General features: G+C 41.3%; 1 protein-coding gene across 1 annotated transcript in view; it reads left to right on the plus strand.

Moving 5' to 3' along the window:
- The window catches only part of RSU1 (Ras suppressor protein 1), a 462977-nt gene that overhangs the window by 185785 nt on the left and 259045 nt on the right, over positions 1-18147 (plus strand). The gene's annotated exons all lie outside the window — the stretch shown is intronic.

The raw sequence follows: 18147 nt of genomic DNA on the forward strand, positions 1-18147 counted from the left end.
CGTGGCTCGGAGCACATTCCCATGCGCGCGCGACCGCCTTTAGAATTCCATGTGTGGCTCTCCCCCGCGCCAAGTTAGAGGGGACGTTTGTAATGAGTAAAAATGGATTTCAGATGTTCAGTCATCTTCGCTAACCAAACGTCTCATTTGTACGTCATTTCGAAAATCTATACCATGCCCTGTTTATACAATAACATTGCGAGAATATAATTTTAGGCAGGCGCACAATTAATTCAAGGTTGAACTGCAGCCAGTGCAGTGCGTTAGGAGATGTTATTGTTACTTGGAATAACATGGGACAAGTTGTATGACAATGGACAGTGAAAGTTTTTGGCAGGAGACGACCAAATTAAGCAGCAATAAAATGTAAGCTATGCAGCAAGGAAAGTCAAATTATGGCCTATGCAAAACGTTCGAGGCTGTAATACTTAACAGTAATGTCATTTTTCCACTTGTTAAACACTATGGGAGTCTGGGGGTGCGGCGGTCTCCCAACCACCCTATTACGAATGGGGGAGTTGGATTGCATTGCCCTGCCGCAGCCACCAGGGAAGGGCTGTTCCCTGGCTGTGTTACGGTGGTCAGGAGGCATCAGTATACTTTGCAGAACCGCCACGGTCCCGCCACGCATATTAAGAGTTCCTCCATCATGAAAACCCTCGCAGAGAAGAAACACAGCGGGCCCCATAGGGCCCCTTTGTGCCTATGCGCCCTGGGATGCATGCTGTGGGCACGACATGTGCCCCCGGATGCATGCTGTGGGCACGACATGTGCCCCCCTGTATGCATGCACCCCAGTTTATGCACAGCATGGACTTATTCGTCCATGCTGCGCAGGAACTGTATTTGGCTTTCCCATTGCAGTGCCCATTTTCAGGGCATCGCTGTGGGAACTTCAAAAACCCAGCCCACCAGTCATTAGGAAACTCCTAATCTGGCAGGCGGTCTGACCACAGCTTTGGCTAGCGGCAGCGTGGCGGACTCGGCGCTCACTACCAAAGTCCTAATTGGGCCCTATGTGTGCAAAGGTCTCATCTTATTAGTTTCAGTCTAAGGTATAAATTCAGCAATCAACAACTGAAAGGTGACCTGCCAATGATCTGCAACATGTGTGGCAATGTTTTTAGTAAGTTTTGATCTAGTTGAGCTACGAACTAATTTTTGTTAAAATATGCCAATTGTGCAGAATATAATGGAACATGCAGTAAGTGCAGCAAATCCATAATTAAAACGTTAAATGCCACAGATGCAGAATCTCCTAATTCCAGTAGCTCGTGTATGACCAATTCTGAAAAGTGGTAATTTTGCCACATGTTCACTTCTTCGTAAATTACCATAATTTGAGTGTTGTGCACTGGTCGCACAGGAAGAAGCAGGGACTTAAAGAGTAGAAAAATAAATAAATCCCTTTTCACAGAAGCAGAAGATGGCCATTTTTAGTTCTCACCACCTCATATTTTTCCCCCAAAATAAAAATATTCTATCTATCTATCTATCTATCTATCTATCTATCTATCTATCTATCTATCTATCTATCTATCTATCTATCTATCTATCTATCTATCTATCTCAGTGGCAGTCACCACAGGACTGATATAGTTAGGACCATTTCCGTAGAAAAAGCATTTTTGGTTTGCTTATAACTATGGCGCCATGTGACGAATCTTCACTAAATTTAAAAACAAAAAAGAGTCATCCATCTTGACTTCTCCTTGGAAAGTTTTGGGGTGATCCATCAGGCAAGGGCAGAGAAAAATAGGTTTTCCGTAGGAAAAGAACACATAGCTACAGCTAAAACAACTGAAAAGAATTTCCTCAAATTTGACAGAAAGCTAGGTCTTGGTCCAGAAAGCATGATTGTGATTGGTGTAAATCTGTGAGTAGTTTTTAAGAAATTATGGTTCAAAATCTATAGATATTTCATGCTGCAGAGGATCCACTGAGGCAACAGTTCTCTAGATAAGATCTGATTGTTTAGCACCACATCAATCAACAAAGATGTAGTGGCAGCCATTTAGGACTCTGGGACACAGTCCACAGTCCTGCCCAAAAAGTTTTAAAAAACATATTAGGGGGGACAGGGAGGGCCCTTTAGGCCTCGCGGAGGACTTCCAGAGGGACCCTTCCTAGGGCCAACAACCAATTGCTTGTTTTAAAGGGGATAGTGAATATGCTGTCCCATGTTTATTATTTTTTTTAAAGTGAGTTCCTGCAGTTTTTGAACCCTCCCCACCTTCCCTGGAATGGTGCCCTGACACTCATCGCAATTATGGTTTTAGGGAAGGGGGATGTGGCCACCCGCCCGAGCCTTCTGGAGGCTATATGGACCCCACCCCTTTGGGCAAATTATTAATATGTAGAGGAGGACCCCATCCCTCGGGGTTGAAAATTACATTAAGGGGAGGGGGACCTGTGGCCCCTTCCCTGAGTCTTCTTGAGGCCAGTAAAACAAAAATAGGTGATGGGGTATGCAGCACCCTTCCCCAAAACGTATAGCAACCCTAGGGACCCCATTCCCCAGGGCCAGTTTTTTTCATGGGAGGGGACATTGAGCTCCCCTCCCCAAGTCACAGATCATCCCCTCTCTGTTCTTTGGCCATTTTTCTACTTCAGCTTTCCTTCCCCTTTCATTTGTTCCTTCATCAGGGTCACTCATCTGTACCTGTGGGTTTTCAAAAGTATCCTTCTTTTTTGGTCTCGGATCCTCCTCCTCTAGAGATGCTTCCACACCATTCCACCAGACGTTGAGTAACTGGATACCTGGAGAACTTTGATGTATAACAACCATCAGTGGCCCTTTAGAACATCCAGGCATAGGAGGTCGCAAACCTGTTTGAAACTTCACCACTTCATCAAGCAGGCATCTCACACTTTCTGTATGGGTGGCATGGATCCAGTTAGGCCATCCACCACATTTAACAGCAGTGATGATAATCAGGATTACCTGGTAGGGTCCTTTCCACCTAGGCTCCAAACAGAATTTCTGAGTGTGCGTTTTTTACTAGGACCCAATCGCCAGGACATAGGTCATGGCATTGTTCTTGGTTTGGAATGGAAGTAACAGCTTGAACCTGGTGAGAAACAGAATGCACCACATCGGCCAGTCATTTGCAGTAGGAGAGAATCTTCCAATCTGTGATATTTAGAAGCACATTTGCAGGCACAGGAGGCAGTCTCATAGCATGTCCAATGAGTATTTCATGTGGGACAAGCCTGGTATTCAGTCTGGACTTCAGAGACTCATTAACACTAAAGGCAAAGCATTTGGCCATTTTAGAAAAGTGGATGTACATAATTTGGCTAAATGAGGTTTCATTGTCTCATTAAACTGTTCAACAATTCTTGAAGCTTTGGGCTGTAGCTACAATGTCATCTCTGATCCACTTGTAGTGCCCCACAAAGGATTCTAAGGATCTCATTATTAAAATGAGTCCCTCAGTCTGACTCCAGAGAAACCAGAAATCCAAACTGTGTTTTGAGTTCTCGCAACAGCAGTTTGGCTACAGTGAGATTGTCATTTCTCCATGTTGGGTAGGCTTCCACCCATTGGAAGGAAATACATTCTGTGGCCAGGATATATCTGACTTTAAAAACCAGTAAGCTGTACCTATATCCGGTGCAGGGAGGCCGTTCGTTCCTTTCAAGACCGATATCCTATCGTATACATGAGAAGACGGTCAGAAAAATAGAGGAAATAAATGTATAAGTTGCCCTTCCTCTAATCTACCGGCAGTTTGAAGATTATCCACTGCCAGACTCCATGATGGGATCATATTAGCCAATCTAAAAAGAGTGTGGTCATGTTGACCCGACTTATCTAAATCATACGGTGGTCATCCTGTGTACAGCTTTCACCTTTATCAACAACATTTTTAAGTACAGGTGGATGTTAAATAGACTCTTACCAACTGCAAACTACAGCATAAATGATCCAGCAGTCATACATTATCTTCGGCTGTGTGTAAATCTAAGACTAGTCCCTAAAGACTAGAGATATAAAAACCGTCCTGAAGAAGGTGTCTCATCATCACAAAGCACCGAAACGCCGCGTCGACTGTTGGTTTTTCATGAATTTTTTATGAATGTGTTGTTTTATGTATGGATCCCAGGTTAATGCTCTGGTTTGTCGTTTTAAATAAATAATCTGATGTTCTTTTAAAGATTTGTTGTATCTCTTCAATATATTGTATTTTACAGAATTCCCGCTGACATTTGTTTGCACTTCCTACACATTTACATTGTGGGTTCTTAATTTGTTGGTCAGTTACCAGTCGGTTACTGCCTCCTATAGTATTACTATAGCAGACGGTATCACGACTTATAAAACAATTTATGTAATTCAAGGACCTATGTTTTTTTAACGCCTTGTCTACCCTGTCCCTCATTGGTTCAGATGGTACCTCCTTCTTGTTAGACAGGATATATCTGAGCCTGTTACAGTCCAGCATCTCTATAAAATCCAGTTGCGTTCTGTTAAAGGGCCTCTTGATCTACTGGACTCTGAATCCTTTGCTGACATGTCACTCATCTGTGACACAATTCATCAGCTAAAACTCTAAATCAGGAATTGAACCAATTCTGTGTAAACAATCTAACCATGGCATCTCTTCCTATGTGCTCGGGTCCATGAAAATGTTTATTCATTGAAAATAAACAACAATGAGGCAGCACAGTTTTTTCATCGGCCATAACCTAAATTACATTTGTGTTCGTAAAACCTTCTTCTCTGACCCGTCCTTGTTGTTTCACTTCTGACCCTTTCTCTTGCAATGTTTTGATTTCCTTCTAAGTATCAGCTACAGACAACAGCAAAGAAAAAGTAATGTCTTCATCAGATTCATTGCATTCATTGTTAAATGCTCATGACACAGTTTCACACTACCAAGCAACTTATTTGAAATATCTGTTTCCAGCGGTCATGTAATCATTTCCACTCCTGTGCGGTATGCATTTAACAACTACAATTTCTTGTGGCAATTTTCTCGATTATGAATAGGAGATCCGAACGAAGTCATGAATCCCCCCCAGTGGCCATAGCTGCCCAAAGTAATGGACCACACTGAAGTAATATTAACTGTTTGTAAATATCATCACCCTCAATTGGTCTTAAAGATAGCAACTCTAATAAGGGCAACCAATTCTGCTACTTGGTTACACCTCGAAGCCAGGAGGCTTCTACTATTTTTTGATATGTACAGACCGCATAAGACAGTGTAAACTGCTCTCAAATTCTCCTCTATCTCTTAAACATGAGCCATCAACAAATAGTAAATAATTGCTCCATTAAGGGGTTCATCCTTAATGTCAGTTCTTGGCTGTAACATCAAGTTAGTCATGCTCAGCCTCTTACTCATCAAATTCATTTTCTGGCAGTGGTAACAATGTAGCAGGATATCACATTTTCAGCAGCAAGAATCAATTGGTTGTACTTTGTAAATCTGCTGTTTGCCACAAATTATCTTGTAATACTAGTACCTAGTACTAGTAGTACTAATACTACAACTAGTACTTAGTACTAGTACTTATTACAAGTACTACTTAGTACATATTATCTCTTAGTACCAGTAAAATCTTAATACTAGGAAAATCTCGACGGAATACGGAGCCATTACCGTAAGAGGATGTCCCATCATTATACTCTCGCTTCTCTCAATACTGACACCAACTGCTGCACCGCTTTAAGGCAGGCCTGCAGCTACATAGGTCAAGGATAGTCAAGAAATATGCCACAGGTCTTCAAGAGTCTTCATGCAATTGAGTGAGCACTGAGAGAGCGCAACCCCCCTCACTACAAAACAAAGTGAACATTTTACAGTAATCAGGCATTCCTAGTGCCGGGGCATGACAGACTCTCTCACCTCTAGGAACGCTTTAAAATAATCCATTGTCTCATGGAAGCAGATCATGCAAATCTTTGTGTGCCTGCTTCAGAAAGCGCATGGCCAGAAGGAAAACATTGGTATTCACGGTCTACAATAGCCCACCATTCCCAAAACATTTAAACTTTTCTCTGTATTTTCAAAATAGAAGTAATTTACTCTTGTGACACCTTCCTTCGCTTCTCAATGAGAAATCTTGGGTATAGGACTTCTTTTTCACATGCATCTTGCTCAAGAACATCTTTTATTTGTTCTCAGCTAAATGATGTAGCAGAGCAATCGGATTCTGTTTACAGGCTTCTTGTGTACTTGGCACCACAAGCAGGTCATCAAGGATGGAATTCTAGTGCATTTGTAATGATTCAATATTCTTTTTCAAGATCTGAATGAAGATCAATGGGTTCTCTGTGTACCCTTGTGGAACTCAAGACCATGCCAAAATTCTATTTTTGAACTGAAAAGAAAACTAATATTAACTATCCTCTTGTAACAGAATTGAGAAGTAAGCTTGGTAAAGATCAACCACAGTGAACCCTTCAGCATCACAGGTTATCTGAAGCAATATTGTTGCTGGATTCTTGTACCAGGGACAACATGGAATGTCTATACTGTTCATTTGTCGGAAGACCTGCCCTATTCTATACTTGCTATTTAGCTTTTGTAAGCCAGTGATCGGCAAGTTGCATGGATTTAAAAGACATTTATCTCATATTCCTTGTCAGAGCATTGATTGAATCACTGGAGTGATTCCAGCCACTGCCTCAAGTGTGAGATTGTATGCTGGCATTCTTGGAAGCTCAGCATTAGGTTAAACCATTTAATATGTTCAATGTCTTTACCTGAGAAATCCCACACTGTTCGGTTTCACAGTATCTCATAAAACTGGAGGTAAGTACTCTATTGTTCTCCCATGGAACAGTCCTACTGCTGTCCCTTGTATGGCCATCCTAAAATTAACATCCTCATCATGTGTTTGGAACTGTACACCATGCAGTGTACAATATATTGTGCAATTTCATTTGCACAAGAGAGCCACCCATAACCGGTTTACAGGTCTTGAATTACATATAACAAACTGGTGATCCTCTTGAAATTAGCCTATTTTTACAGGGACATTCTTTGAGACAGGGCTAGTTATTTGTTTATTTGTAACACCTACAACTTGGATCTTCTTTTCTGAGGTCAGAAACACCAGCTGTTCTAACATTGGAATGGGTAGCACAAGGGTTGATTAAAAATGACACTTGGTGGCAATTCACTTCCCCTTATACAAATCGCCCACTCTGGGCTACATCTAAGACTGAGCCAAGTACACAATCTTCCTCCCCTCACAGCCACCATCATTGTGAATTGTTGGAGTCAAAGCTCTCACTTTCGAACATGGGGAATTTTTTGAAATGGGATTTTGATTTTGAAAAGAATTCTGGTTTGATCTTGGAACTTGATTCGCTTTATGTCTAGTATTACACGTCTGTGGAGGTATTGGAGCTTGCTGGAATTACATTATTGGGGCTTGTGACTGATTTGGAATTTGCATTTGCCGAACCATTGACTTTCTGCATTTGAGTCTGATTAACATTCTGCAGTTGTCCACCACCAACTACCCTACTGGGATTCTGTCAACACCCCTCTTCCAATGCCTAGTTCTGTTACAATAATGGCAGGGAGTTGATTTCTTCAGCGCCAAAAATCTACACCTGAATTTGGATCACTGGAAAATCTCGACCTCTACCTTGTGGAACACCAGTTCTTCCTTGCATCACCTGACCTCCACTCTGGTAACCAACACCTTGCATTCCACATCATTTCCCAAATATGTTTGATTTTGAAACACTTTCTGTGCCATCTTCATTTGGGCAAACATTAACCTCTCCTTGGGTCTTTTCTGCTTCATGCATTGCTCATCATTGTAGTACTTGGTATATCTCAGGATTGCATCTAATGGTTTAGTGTGCCAGCAAATAACATTCTTTTGTATGTGCATACTGATCTCTGGGTGCCGTGCAAAAACGAACTGTAACACAAAGCTTTCCAAATCTCTCTTTTCAGGATTTTCTTGACCACCGTTTGGTTTAAACACCTGTTGCAATCTCATAGTAGGCAAGCACTGGTTCCTTTGCTTCCTTCAGGAAAGTGATCACCTTTTCATACTTTCTCGTCACCATAGGAGATGGTGCACAAGTCCAGGGATCCCTCTGGGGTTCTGTAAGTGGCCATTGAATAGCTATCTTACACTCCGCTTATAAATCACAGTACCACAGTGTCCACAAAACATTAGAAATCTTAACAAACCTTTTAGCCGGAGTCTTCCATTGTGAAGGATTCTCTCTGATGTTCAAGAAATTGTTGGTAAATGACCTATGATCATCCTGACTCCATGGCACTTAAACATACTCTCCACCTGGTATCTCCAACATAGGGAATGTCAGAGCCTTATTTTCATCTGGTGGTGCTGGAGGCGGTTTGCCACTTATCTCTACATTGTCCGTTTCCTTCTTTTTCTTTCCCTGTTACTTCACCCCACTTGTGTTCTAACCTGTTAAAATCACTCCATTTACAAAATGTATTTAACTACTTCAGCAATATGTAATTTAATTCCTGAAAATCGCATAGTGACAATCTCTTCATTACCTAGTTGTTCCATGAAACCTTTCTTAAAAGGAAGGCACTTGGAGATGGCCAACCTCATGTTTCCTTGCCAATTTTGTTAATTTCTCATGTGTCGTAGCTGCACGCCTAATAAGCTCTCAACTCCGATATATCAGCTAATTGTCCTGATATTGACTCAGGAGAGAGATGTCAAAACATTCCTTATAATTTCTTCCAGTACCCACCTTTAATTTTTATACGTTTTAGGGTCTAGTTCGTTCTTGACTTGTGGATGGTGACTCAGTCGCTCCTATACCTCTACTCTCTGGTGTCTCCTCAAACCATGGGGGCAAAATCTCATTATCAAATGGTCCTATTCCTCCTTGAGTAACTGGAGTCTTGAAATTAAGTTTTCTCCCTTCTTTCAGAGATGGAACATCTTGTGGTGGGCTCCAGGCGACAATCTGTGAATTTTGCAAAGTTGGGATAAACCCTGTTGTAGTTACTCAACCTACAGGTCCTGGAACAGCAAGATTTGTGGCAATTGTTACTGGTGTAGAAACAACTAGAATAGCTAATTTCTGAGCCGATATGACTTGTGACATTGGTTCAGGAACAGTCACAATGGAAGTAGAAACAACCGGGGCAACTACAGTAGTAGCTGTCTCAATAGGTGCAGCTGCAACTGAAATCATTGGAAGTGAACTCCAATCTGAACCACATTCGGATCAACAGGGGCTGTGGCAACAGTACTACTAGATGTTGTAGCACCATCTAGATCTGGAGACAGAGGAACATAAGGTGGTGGACATGATGATAGCATAGCATCCAAAAGACCACCCCCAGATTCACTATCAGTACTAGATTTTTCTGCAGCATTGCCACCTTAATTTCCCTGTTTTCTCTCTTGTTAATGCAGAATACATTCTAGATGTCTCGACTATTAATTTCGTCCACCTATGCTGTTCCTCCCATTTAGCATCAGCGTATGGACACAGTGCTCTCTTTGCTCTCGTTTGATATTTTTCTTTCTCCTTTGCGTGTGCTGCACATTCCAAAGCATTTAAGGCTTTATACTGTACAGGTCCTGGAGGAAGTTTCACGTCATATAATATTCCCCTCAAATTCTCAATAACCCAAAGGTCAACTGTGCAATGTTGTGGAAATCTTAATGCTCCTCCTTATGCCATTGATGAAGCCACTGACACATTTGAAGGCCTATCTTTGTTTCCATGTAATGACCTGGCATACCTTCCGGTGGAGCTTTCTCACCCTCATGGTTAGGATTTCACATATCACCCCTCATTAAGTCTCAAAGGGCTCTGAAACACTTCATGATTTCAGCAATTTAACTGTGGAAATTCAGTTCAGTATTGTGCCCGGGACCAGGGTTCAATTCCCGGCGCGGCAGGTTTCTGGACCAGGGTCAGCGGAATCGATAATTCTCTCGCCTCGGTGCCCACTCTGATCAGCGATCACACTCGGCAACTCTGGGCATTAGCTTGCCTCATCTTCACTAACGGCCCCACCAGACCGCCGGGGATGCCTGGTCTCACCCTGGAGATACCCATTAAGGGACCATCTCTCAGGGAAGCCAGGAAGGGTTTCGCAGCGGTCGAAGCGCCTTGGGACCCTACGGGTAAGTAGTGCGCTATATATATATAAATGCCAATACAATATCCGCACCATCCTTTTTCATTGGAACTATAACAACGCAAGACCTGATGACACACCAACCAATCCCAGCACGAAACTTCGCGCCAGTAGACCTTCCCCAGTGTAGTACTCTCCAAAGCAGTTCTTGCTCCTCCTTTACACTCTTCTCATACCTCTAATATCTTCTAAACAAGCACAGTAAACAAATAACTTTTCTGCTCCACTAAAGAATTCAAAGTAATCACTCACACAAGAAATCGTTGGAAGGAATACTCGCCAACTTCGACACGAGCAAACACAGATGAAATCTCAACCACCGCAAATCACCCTGACTAATGTAGTTTCCACTTTTGCACACTAGGGTCTGCAAGTGCCAATCACTATTAGTACAATCACAACAGTCAGTTATGAATCCCCATCTCAAGTGAGCTATCGATGATACCTCACAATATGATACCACAATACTTAGCAGACAAGTAAAAACACAATATTTTCTTATCTATCTATATTTTCTTATCTATTCCAGGATCTTGGACTGCGACACATAATAACTTCATTTTCTCAACATCACACACGTTTACAAATTTACAAAATTAAATCATATATATCACTGAACGCAAGACACACAACTTCAACACAACACAGTTAGCTCATCATAGACAATTGCGACGCACATTCCTATTAATACTCCCACCTCCACCACTGCATACGCCTTCAGAACCACTATGGCTCCTTAAATCTTCAAAGTTGGGCCATGGACTTTAAGGAAATGAGCAATTCTAAACTGGAATAAGTTTAATCAGTCTAGATTTTCCAGCGGTTTTTCTTCTGTCCCTCCCGACTTACTCATCCTATTTTTGACAATCTAGGCCCCTTTCTTCCACAGACATGTCCTCCCGTTTTCAATGTGCCTCATCCCCTAAATGCTTTCATGCAGCCCCTACGTCATTCCTCTTACTCGGAGTACACATTGACACTCTGTTGGGGAAGGTATGATATGTGGCAATCATTTTATTGCATTAGGAGGCATTTGAGAGCAGCTAAATATGACTTAATGTCCTAACCTTAAGGCTACATGTTCTAGTGGCAGCATGAGGTGAGGTATCATGTATAGAACTCCCCATCTCTTGTTGCTCTTTGAAGCCACTGCAGCTGGGCCTCAGTTTGAGGGTTATACATTGATGCCTGAGTAAGTATGAGAATGGGCGTCTTTCGAACAATTTATATGAAGCTTCTTTAAATGCGTGCTGGTATTGAGACTAATAAAGAGCTCACTTGAAATTAAATAAAACTCTTGGATCATATGCCTTGAGAGCTACCTAGAATATAAAGCAACCCTGAGCAATCAAGGTGTGATTTTTTAGAGTGTGAGTAAGTTGTTTGACATCTTTACCTCACTTGAGCTGGTACACATTCAGTTGATTTTTTCTAATGAACAGTTTTAGGGTCAACACTCTTTTAGTATGGAATCTGTGCATTTAACTTGAGATTAGTCCAATAAACTAAGAGGAAAACCATATATCTGTGATTATAAATGTTACTTTCTTCATGGAATCAGTTGTTGACTGACTGTACACCTTATTGGCTAGACGTCCCACTTTAACGTATTTCTGTCTTTTTTCATGTTCTTTGCGATTGTTAAATGCTTGTGCCTTCCCTAGATGAAAATCGCAGGGAATGGGGTGGGGGGCGGGTGCTTCGTGGCAATTGTTTTTTTTTTTTAGCCAGTTGACTACAATGGCTAATTTTATTTTCAGGATTTGTGTATTAATTATAAATAATGTATGAAGGTGTTTGGAGTACCTGGGAATGCCACACATTGTAGCAACATACAACTGAATTGTCACCAGCCACTCCAAGTTGAGGTGCCCACACATGGACTCTTTATGCACTCGGCGCTATAGAATGCTATTCAAAAGATCTCCGTCATTGAAAATGTGTGCCAATCACCGAGCCAGACTAGGAACCAAAACCGGCCCTGGTAAAGTGCTCGGCCGGCCCCCCTACCTGCCCCCCACCCCCAGGTGTGGAGGGTGCCGCCGAGCTCTTTTCGTGGGCCGGTTTCCGGCCGATTTTGTTACAGGGCCGAAAACGGCCCTGTAACAAAAACGGCTCCCAGGGGGCCCACACCGGCCCCCACCCGTGCGGTGCACCGGGGGATTGCCCGGTGCCCACTACCGCCAGTCCGGCCCTGGCCAATCACATCAAATGACTAGTATCCTTACTTTCATTTCACTGAGGCGCAACTCCACATGAGCCCCATACAAGCCTGAACCATTGGTTTTTTTCAAGGAAAACATGCAAGTGCATTCGAAGCATGCATTTTCATATGTGCCATTGAATTAGCACTATGCTGCAAGCCCAGGGGTGCCTACACAACATTAGACCTTGTTTAGTGAATTGAAAGAAACGTGCATCTCTAAAAGGCCACTCTCTCATTGTTTTTTCATACATGTTCATACTTAAGCTATCTAGGAGGTGCTCCATTTGATGGTTTCAATGGTAAGACCATATTTCCTAGATCACTTAATGCTTTAGGTGCCCCATGCAGCAAGAAACATTATTGTGTGTAAAATGAAGAAAATCAATTTACCTCTCTTGGAAATATTGTCCTCACACGGACTGCATTTGAATCATATATTTCCATTGTTTAGTGCATTGCAAAGTATTTTTCAACTGTAGAACTTCATTTAAACTTTTTTCAAAGTTTAGACGTGCAGGGTCACCGCATGAGCATGTCAACTTATGGGAAATATGTTTTGTATAAAAAAAGATTAAAACACAGAAGGGAATCAGACCAGTTTCTGCATCTTTTTAAACGAAGCTGTTTTGCCAGCCCACACACCATATTTTGCACAGTGGTAATATTCAGCAGCGTTTGTTCTCTACATTATGAGCCAGTTGGTTTATTGAATAATTATGACACATGTTTTCTTATTATATCACAAGAAATTATGCTTGTACCTAACCTATTGCTGATCACCCCATTTAAGATTTATCCAACAAGGATTCAAATGATCATGTTTTTGAAGGATTCAAAAGAAGCTTATTTTCTCGTGGCATTAAACATATTTCTAACAGACTATAGGGTTGGAGCATGTTAGTCATCAAGAATACTCTTGCGGGCCTCAGAGAAAACAACTTCACATATATGCCAAACCACCTGTGATGAATGGTACTTTTTATTTAACTGCAATGGTCCAATGTGAATATTTTATTAGACACCCGAAGCAGTATATATATATGTGATCAGTGATCTGCTGTACACACACACTCTCACTCACTCTCACACTGTCTCACACTCTCTCCCCTTCCCCGACTGATGCAGGTGTACTTATGTCCCAAATGAAAAATACAATTGAAAAAAAAAAGTACATACATAACCAAATATACTTTGGGAGAGCTAAATAGTGACCTCCTCCATTAAATGGTTGGACCAATTATTATTTTACGTGTTTTTATTGTAAAAGGAGAAACACCATGGCGATTTTTCTTGTGTAAAATCGCTAAAAACTGATTTTGTAATTAGTCTCTAAAACACATCCGGAAACCCCCAATGAATTCCTGCCTCCATTACCACAGCACATCCTTTTCCTTCTGTTCCACCACAAAACCCATTTCGAAAGGTTTCTTTTACAGGGGAATGCTACCTACTATTTTCCCTCTTCCTAAAAAAAGTAGTCACATGTTGATTTTAAACTCGACCTTAATATGTAATGTGCTATGTTATGTTGTGTTGTGTTTTTTACAAAAATGTCTTCTACCAGACTTGCAACATTTAGTTGTTGCGTTTTTAATTTATTGTGCTTTTTCTGAAACTGTCTGATTTATTATCTTTTTTTACCAGTAGAAGACTGCAGATATTTTTGTGAGGATTTTTCTTCCGCTACTAAGTATTAGAGCACCAGGAGAGACTTTTATTTGTTTAATGCAAGTTCTCACCCTGAAGAAGTTCTCTGGAGTGTGTACAGAAATATACAATTGACTCCTTAAAGTTTCTAAACTGCTCACTTTTATGGTAACCGGCTAAGTGCATTCCCTGACACACAAAATAGTAGTCCGCAATGTCAAGTGATTAGATGACAAAATGACAAGGAACCAAATGTAGATAAATTAAAACACTACTAGAATGTTTTTTTTTTCTGTATGCTGTCCAAGATTACATTTCCATTTAATCTAATCCTTATAGCATTAAAAAGAAGCAGAATGCTTAATTAAAAATTGCTGCTATGCAAAAGAAATTTGAACTGTAATAAATGTTTTGAGTGTATTGGTTCCTTTTTCAGAGATTACAAATATATTTAACCCCTTGGTTAAGGTGACCGATTAGTCTCTTTCCTAGCAGTCACGGATGGGCTCGCGACACTTAAAGCTTCTCTCATACTTTATCGCTGGCAGTCTTAGTTATTGTGAACTGGCCCGGGTACACTCCTGGTGAGACCTGCCTTAGAGCCATTCCGGGCACACATTGGCACATCATTTTACACCTCTGGAATGTCTCCTCTAATCTTTCCATGCAGGATTGATAACGCCTCTAAGAGAGTATGACAACGTCCACTCCTCTCCTGTTAAGCCTGTGTTCAACCAATTTAGGTTTGGGGATTTGCGGTTGTCCTCTCACTTATTTCCTAAAACCATTGCCGGTGAGGTAGCACATAGTTTTACAAACTCTGCCAAATGTTTCTCATGGTTTCAGCACTAAGGTAAAATTCACAATTCACAGGCACCAAACCGTCTACGTCAGCCTTAAGATTGTATCTACAGTAATGTGTTGATATTTTTCAGTGTCGAGCTGGCCTATAAGGCATCGGGCAGTGCCTGATGGGCTGGACTAATAGGCCGGTGTGTGGGACGGTATTTTGGCTGACTGTGGGCCTGTTTTATAGTCTGAGGGCTGAATTTACTGCTGGTTTCTCTATTACCACAAACATTACCTGCAGCAAGCGCAAATGCATATTCTCTCTCCTTCTTAGCAAAACACATATACAGCGTGTCTTTACAAGTTCATAACTGACTCTATTTGTAAACGTAGGCCACCTTTTTAGTTATCCGATTCGCTAATGGGAGACACTTTTATTTTGGTGCCTTGGACTATGGGCCATATGTATCAAGCCTTTTTCGATTCGCAAAGGCCGGTATTCGGCGAATTCCGGCCTTAGCGAATCGCAAAAGGCTGTTTTGCATTTTTTGATATGTATTAAAAAATCGCATCATAAGGAATCGCATAAATTTGCGATTCCTTATTTTGCTATGGCATTTAAGGAATCGCAATTTTGCGATGCCTTAAATGCTATGTATGAAGCATTTTTCTATTGCGAATTAAGCTTAACGAATCGCAATTTACCACCAACTTTCCATTGGTGGTAATTTGCGATTTCCTGTAAAAATGCACAAATTGGCATTTTTGAATATGGCATGTGACGCACACCCATAGGGCATGTATGTGTGCCATATGCACACACATGCTGATTTCAGGGGTGCAGCAGGGTGTCCTTGAGACACCCCTGCACCCTTGAAATCAATCTCATTTTGCGATTCGCAAATTGCGAATCGCAAAAGAAATGCATTTCACAATCATTCCTATGGGCCTCCTGGCCCATAGGAATGAATGGGAAATTATTCATTATTTGCGAATTCGCAACTTGCGAATTCGCAAATAAGGAAGATTAAGGAATCGCAAAAAAATGCGATTTTTTTACATACATACCGTTTGGCGATTTCTAAATAGCGATTCCTTAAAAATCGCTATTTAGAAATCGCAAAACGGAACTATGATACATATGGCCCTTAGTTCTTTTCCAGTTTGACACTGATACTTTGTAGAAAAAAGAACCAGTTGATCAGCAGCTGCTTCAACTGAGGCGCTCTTTGGAAAGCCTGGACAAGACTGAATAGCTGGCAAGGAGTACATTGTATGCCCATCCATTACAGTGTCCTCTGTGGGCTGTGTTTTCTCTAAGTGTGACATCAAATGCAGCCAATTAAATGACTTATATCAGAATTAGCCAAATACGAAGAGTAATCAATGACAGCCCAGGATAGTAGGTTCTGGGTGCTCCACTCTGTCTAATTGATGAAACTCTGAACCTATCGGTGAACAACATCTCTGTAATCCTCTGTTACCCGACTGTAATTCTACATATAGTCAATATGAACCTCAGAGATGGGTGTGTTCTGTGGGCTTTGGAATCTACATAAATTACCATTGTGTTGACGGAGAGCGGTGCCATCCTCAGAAGTTAAATACCAATATTTTGTGAATGAAAAAATGGCAGAAATAAGATCTTACTGAGCTGTCTGGGGAATGTTGCCATAGGCGGGTGACTAATACGTTTGTATTTTTCTTGGAAGAGGTGAGAAATTCGTGCTCATTGTACCAGCCGCCTGCAAAGCCTACTTTCGAAAATGATGGGGCCGGTCATATATAAGCGATAAAGCGGCACTGGCATTTTTCTAGCGTTTTAAAAGGTTATATGTGGCAAAAGGAGACAATAAATCATGATTCACTGCAACAACAATGCTGCACTCGGTTATATAAATCACCCAGGAAACACTATATCTGTCACTGTGTGTATTCTCACCATTTAACAATTGGAATGGTGTCTGGAAAGAAGGCTAAATAAAAACAGCAGGCCAACATAAAGTGGCAGATGCAATTAGCAAGATCAATGTTCAGTTTTGCAGATGCATTGTTTCATCATCCCAGGGCAGATGATATGAAAAGTGTGGCAGAAGCAGGGACGTACCTGGTTTCTGAAAAAAAGCTGAAGCAATAACCTTTTCCACAGGAAGGTAAAACTGCACATCATGGTGAAATATGCATTTATTTTTTTATGCGCAATTGTGCCAATGCCTCGTTTATCTTTTAACTTCAGGTTTGCAAAATATAATAATTGATATATTTTTCTAATCTGGCTTTTCTGTTTAGAGTTCCAAGCTGCTCAATTACCTAAAAGTGCTTTCCACTTGAAGGTTTTGGTTGAAACAATTGCTTTGCAAAAACAATGCATTTCCCAAGAAAGTGATGTTCAATCTGATGTATCACCTTTAAAAAATTGGCTTGAAAATTGAAAGGTAAAACCTGACAGGTTAAAAAATGACAGAGTAGTACAAACGGTTTTATCCTCTCAAGCAATTTACACTTATATGACACATGAGAACACAGATTTCAAAGTAATGGGTTTTTGCTCACATCTCTAGTGGAAAGACGGAGGTGAAAGTCAACATTCCTTCCACAAGTCAAACTTAAGATATGGGCCGAAATTCAAAACCCTTCCTAATTGTCATTGGGACAGTATCCTTTTTTATGAGTTTTCCTATACGTCCGCTATGGTTTGTGAGAATAGACCCAAGTCACCAGCGGACAAAAAAGCTTTGACATTGGGTTCACCGCTTGTTTTCAAGTTGATCTACTAGTTCTTTTTCTTGTTAATTGATGGTCGCAGGTGTGCTTTGCTAGTTTGTATTTTTCTAAGTACACAACAACGCCAGTACAGCAGGGCTCTCCAAATCCGTTTTAGATTTGACATGTCCTGGCACTTGCATCATTCTTGGAGAACAAGTTCTATTCTATACTTGGTGTAGAGGGCTGTGGTCAGCCTCCTTCAGCCATAGACTTTTTTCTTTTTTTTTTAACTTATATAGTCAAACTCGACCTAAAGGTATCTGAGTGCTTTACATGAGCGCCAGTTGGATTACAGACGGACACTGAAGGCACAGGGAGATTAAGTGATGTGCCCAGAATCACAGGATGTTGAGCATCCCTACTGAGACTCGAACCCAGTTCCCCAGCTTCAAGGTCGATCACTCTAACCATTAGACCACATCTTCGGAACCTTTAGCTACTGGCTTGAGACATTGGCACATCTTCGATCAACTTACAGTACTTTAGTATTGCCGTCACCTTGAGTGACCTCTCCATGACATCTGTGAATAGAGCACTGGACCTGCAGGCTGGGGCATGAGTGGTGGTCCACCAGTGGTTCCTGAGGTGTCAGAAAATTAAAGAGGGTATCAAGAGTGT

The sequence above is a fragment of the Lissotriton vulgaris genome, chromosome 10, assembly GCF_964263255.1.
Source record: "Lissotriton vulgaris chromosome 10, aLisVul1.2, whole genome shotgun sequence".
NCBI lineage: Eukaryota > Metazoa > Chordata > Amphibia > Caudata > Salamandridae > Lissotriton > Lissotriton vulgaris.